General features: G+C 37.1%; 1 pseudogene; it reads right to left on the minus strand.

Annotated features, from left to right (window-relative positions):
- LOC114298858 (protein SRG1-like) overlaps nt 1-5,313 on the minus strand; it is a 30,008-nt pseudogene extending 24,695 nt beyond the window's left edge.
- Nucleotides 5,314-6,000: the final 687 nt, after the last annotated feature.

The raw sequence follows: 6,000 nt of genomic DNA on the forward strand, positions 1-6,000 counted from the left end.
ATTAATTGTGCACACGATTTTTGTAGGAGTCATTTTAGCAACGTTTGTTGTTAATTGTTTTTAATTTATAAAAAATATTGAATATGTTTATATTTATTTTGGGAAAAATAAATAAATAAATAAATAAATAACGTATTTGGTACACAAGTATTTTAAAATTTTATTTAAAAAACAATTGAAAAGGGGTGGTTTGCAAGAAATAATTGTCAATAGTTAGAGAGGGTGACCGGAGATGGTCGTTAGTTGCAGGAGGTAGTGGCCGAAAGTGGTTGCCACAGGTGAGAGGTGGTTGGTATGGTTGGAGGTGGTTGATGGGCATAGGAAGTGGTGGCCGAAAATGATTACCGGTGGTCAGAAATGTTGGCCGGTCAGCCACCTAAGGTGGCAGTTGAAGGTAGTTTTCTATAAAAAGTGGTTGGAGGTGGTTATCACTGTTGGGAGGTGGTTCGTGGCAATGGTAGGCAGTTGAGAGAAGTGGTGGTTGGAGGTGGTTGGCGGAGGAGGTTATTTCCAATGGTGGTTAGTAGTGATGAGCAATGGTTGGTGGTCGAAAAGTTGGGAGAAAGAAGAAGATATAAAAGGGGAAAAAAAAATTAAACAAAAAAGTGAAACTAATTTTTTTTTTGTGTACAACTTTTTGAGAACAAAAATAGAAGTCAAATGAATTTTTATTTATAACTTTTAAAAATTATATAAATAAGAATAAAAATTATAAATACAAACAATACCAAACATGTTCGCAACATTTTTATACCCACATGTGATAATATTTTTGCTTACTTAAGAGACTAAAACATGGGTTTTTTTTGGGTAGAAATCAGTTAAAATCAATTATTTACCATATGGAAAATTTTGATTTCTGCCTAGTTAAGTTGATGTTCACAAATAATGATTTTCCTTCTTCTTCTTCTTCTTCTTCTTTTTTTTTTTTTTTTTTTTTTTTGTGTGTGTGGATAAGAATTGAGTTCTTAATTTTTTTTTTTTTTTTTGGTAAGCTAAAAGACTTTATTGATGAATAGAAGCATACCAGTATAAGGATACAAGTATGAGGATACATCAATAAAGGGGAAGAAAGAGGAAACATCAACAACATCACAGAGGGGATCCAAAACTGTAACTAACAATAGAGCTAACTGAAGCTAACAAAGCAGTTCAACAGAGCTAACAGAGCTTGCAATAGCAAAGAAACCCATTAAGCAACAATAGAGGACCCAAAACTGAAGCTAACCACCCCCCCAACAGTTGGCAAGAAACCAACCATGGCGAAAAACCAGAGGCCAAAGAAACAACAATAGATTTTAGACTGAATTTTCAGAAATCAGACCGCACTCCTGAGCTGGTAGAGTTTGGATACAAAATCGTGCACCGAATAATCTACATTCAAGAGCCATTTTGACCACAAAGCTATCTACACTTTAATCTTTTCATATAATTCCTGAATATCTGGCTGAGCTCCCAAAAACAAACATTCATTCTGCAACTTCCATACAGACTAGAACACGACAAAGGGTATAATCTGCCAGACTTCGCCAATCCAAGACTTGAGCTTACTACCAAACCACTAATGTAGCAAACCTGCAAGAGAACCAGGTATGACCCAGACATGTCCCCACCAATACACCATGTGAGACTAACACTTCCAAACTACTGGACAGTGCAAAAGCACATGCTCCACAGACTCCTCCACAATATGATAGAACACACACAATTTATTAACACTCGCACCAAGAACCCCAATCCTTTCGAGGAAGGTTGAGGTTTTGACCCTACCTTACCAAGCCAACCAACAAAAAAACTGCATTTTTTGAGGAGCTAAGTTGACCCACACCCCTGGAGGAACTGTCACACCTTGCCTTGAAGCTGTATCCCACTACTTTCTCACAGATGAGACTGTGAACTGCCCAGACCTCTCTGCTGCCCAAGAACAAGAGTCCTCAAACCCAACTCTAAGGATCGGGGATGCCACCAGTAGACCACACAGCCTCTGCAGTTCCTCAACTTCCCAAGCTAACAGACTCCTTCTAAATTAGAGCTGCCACTCCCCTGCTAAACTTTTCTTCATACTGATTTGGTGGAGAGTCTCCTCATTCTCTGTGGATAGACTGAATAATCTGAGAAATTCAGTTTTCAAGCTCTTAGAATCCAACCAGGTATCATGCCAGAACCAAATTCTCCTCCCATTACCAACAATGATTTTTAATTGGCCTCCAAAAAACTCACCCAGTTGCTGATTGCTCTCAGTAAGTTGTGTAATGTCCCTCCAAACCATGGACACCCCTGCTATTTGATTGACTGAAGGGAACCAAGCCCCACCCATTCTGCCATACTCAGAACACACCACTGATTTCCAAAGGGCCTTTATCCTCACTGCTAAACCTCCACCATCACTTTAGTAACAAACATGCATTAACCACCCCTAAGTTTCTCACCCCCAAACCACCTTGGCTCTTTCTTTTTGTTACCTCCTCCCATTTAACGAGATGCACTTTCCTATTAGTTTCATTCCCACCCCACAAAAAATATAGCGATCTCGGTTTTCCCTTCATTATTTATTATAGTCTGGACTCGGTTCCGTGGATGATTGTTGTTGTCAGTATCGCGTTTCCGTCCTTTAACCCTTTGTATTTGAGTTTTGGGTTGTGTTAGGCAGGGTTGAAACAGGTTGGTTGTGTTTAGAAACAAATAGTAAATGCCCAAATTTTGGCCTTCACGCTCGAGCGGGGCTTTTCATGCTCGAACGGGCCCCTTTGCTTTTGTTTTTTCTCTCGAGCTAGAAGTTTGACGCTCTAGCGGGATTATTCCACCTTCAGTACTTTTCTTGCAGGTCATCAGACACTCGAGCATCCACTTTCACGCTCGAGTGGGGACCTTCGTCTTCAGAACTTCTGGAAGTGTGCATTCGACGCTCGAGCGTCGCTTTTCATGCTCGAGCGGGAGTCTGTGTCTGACGCTCGAGCGGGGCGTTCCACGCTCGATCATAATGTGATGTATATCAGCCTGAGAGAAGCCATTTTTGAATCACTTTTTCGACTCTCTCTCTGTCTCTAGCTTTTCAAAACCCTAATTTGAGAGCTCCTTTCTCTAGAATACATCTTCTCTCTACAAATACATCTAGTTCTAGTGATCTTTTACCCTAGTTCCTTTGTAAAAAGTGTGGAGCTTGGTGAGAGCTATGTTTTGATCCAAAAATCTTTGGGTTTAGAGCATCTTGAGTTTTCTTCATCTTCTCCATTGGATCTCTTCACTTGAGGTAGGGATAACTACTCATATTTATGGCCTTTGACATAAACATGTAGTTATTTTGATTTAATGTTGAAGTTGAGAGATTTTGGGTGTTAGGGTTTCAAAGCTTGAAATGTATAAAGAGGGGTTTTGTTCTTTTCAACTATACATGTGTATATATGGGTCTTAAGATGAGATTATTGATGTTTATTGATGATATTTGGACTTTTGGGTCCACGTTGAGAAAAATGGGAAAAATGCCTTAGTAAGGTTTAATCAGGTCATTTGTGTAATAAATGAAATTTATTATGGAAATATGAAATTGGTTTGGAAATACCGAAATTTGGAAATTATGTGATTGGATGGTATAGTTGGATTGGTTTATCACTCACCTATGAGAATGTTCAGAAATTATCTGTTTGATGAATTTATTATCTGTTAGAAACAAATGTTTTGGGCTATCGGTGGAGGATAGTCTTGATTGTTGTAGACACTGCATGATGATTAGGCGAATTAAAACTAATCAATTGAGTATGTCATTGAATATGACGGATGGAATAACACATTGAATATGTGTTTTGCTTGATCATTGTATATGATAAGTGTTTAAATACATTATATATGTATGTTGTTTGGGAGGAGATAGGGGATGTACTCCACAGTTTGGGAGGAGATAGGGGATGTACTCCTAAACCGGATTTGGGAGGAGATAGGGGATGTACTCCAGTGATAACTAAGTTGGCCGAAGTGTTCAGGGTGAAAGTCCCGAAATCCTAATTGCGTTTGCACAACGTAGATGAACTGAAATATTGAAATGATGATAATATGAGTTGTAGTCTCATTTGAAATTGAAGTGTTGAAATATTAATAATATGAGTTGTAGTCTCATTTGAAATTGAAGTGTTGAAATGTTAATAATGTGAGTTGTAGTCACATATTAATTGATCATGATCGATGTATCGTTAACATGAGTTGCAGTCTCATCATAAACTGTCTGAAAGAATAGAGAACCATATCTATGAATTGGTTTAGATAATGAAAAGGAAGGAAATTGAATGTATTTGGGAATAAGGATTGGTTATGAAAGGGATGCATGTTTGTTTATATGAGTTAAACATTTATCAAATGCCAATGTTTTAGTTATTGCTCATATTATGTTTAACATATCTCTATTGGGCGTTGGCTCACCCTATATGGGACATCATTTTCAAGTTTAGGTGATATGCCACCTCCAAGGACGTAGCTTGGGAGGCTTAGAGGATGAAAGACCTTTTCGTTGTTATCTTTTTGGTATTACATGTAAATTCAAGCTAAGGGCTTAATGTGTTTTGAGTTAGTACTCTCTTTTTGTAACCAAGTGTTGGCTTGGAAAGTTGTAAGCCCGTAGGGCATCTACTTTTGTTGTCAACATGTAATACTTTTGTAATGAATACTCTAATAAATAGAAATATGCTTTACTCTCTTATGACTATGGATGTCGTGAATGTTGGGTTTATATGTAAAATTTTGAGGGCGTTACAAAAAATTGGACTGCAGCTTAGTTATAATCTTAATAATCCCCTTTGGCATCTTAAAAATAGAAAGAAAATAGATTGGTAGATTGGCCAAGGCTGATTTGATTAGTGACAATCTCCCAGCAAAAGACAACAACTTTCTCTTCCAAGAAGAGAACTTCTTCTTGACCTTGTCCACAACTAGTAGCCATCTACTCTTCCTTTTGGGATTAGCCCCTAAAGGCAAGCCTAAAAAATTGAAAGGCAACTTCTTTGAGTTCTTAATTTTTATTTACATAACGTAACATGAATTTGAAAATAAAATGAAAATATATGTAAATATCTGGAAGAAACCCCACTCTCTGGATGCATAGTCAAGCTTCTTCAATTCTAAATTCATATGGTCTCCAGAAATCAACTTGTCCATGTCGATGATCGGAACATCATCGGAACAACAAGCACCATACTGTGAGATCAAACAGTTCTGATGATCATGGTGAACATATCGTAGTGGGACAGTGGTGAGTGATTCTTTGGTCAGTTCTTGAACACTAAGTACAAGGACTGAGTTTCCCAGTCTTTCTAGCTTTGCTTCCATATCTCTCTCTCAATTGTATGGTTTGTTTTTTTTGGCAATGAAGATTGTTACCCAAAAGATAACCTAAGAGGGGGAAGTGAATTAGGTTTTTATAATTACAATTAATAATACCCTAATAAAAATTATAACTAGCACAATAGATAAATATAATTAATGAAATAAAAATAATTAAAATGAGTGTCTTAACAACTATGTTAGTTAATGATTTTACCACAGAAAAAATGTGAAATATAGCTATGGCAATTTAAAATAAAATAAAGAGATAAGGGGGAGAGAGGCAAACAAATTTATAATTGTTCGGCTTCAACTCGGCCTACGTCCACTCCTCATGCTTCACTTGAGATTTTCCACTAAACTCTAGCTTCATAGGGTGCTAGCAACCTTTTCACAGATTGAGTAATCCTCCACAGATTTTACACTGACTTTCTAAGTCAAGAACGCTGAGTGTACTACACTCTTACAACGTTGAAAAAAAGGTGTTTTTGCTTTCACAGAAAGCTACAAGAATTATCTCTCAAAAATAGATATAAAAATGAAGCTCTGATTTTTCTGTAAACCTCATACAGGAAAGATGGGCTTAAAGCTATAAGGCTCAATGTATAATTTCTGAGAATAGATGTGAGTGATTATAGATCAAAGAATATTTTCAGGTTTTTGTAACTTATTTACATTAGAGGTTGTGGTATA

The sequence above is a fragment of the Camellia sinensis genome, chromosome 9 (genome assembly GCF_055761805.1).
Source record: "Camellia sinensis isolate YWXY chromosome 9, ASM5576180v1, whole genome shotgun sequence".
Classification (NCBI taxonomy): domain Eukaryota; kingdom Viridiplantae; phylum Streptophyta; class Magnoliopsida; order Ericales; family Theaceae; genus Camellia; species Camellia sinensis.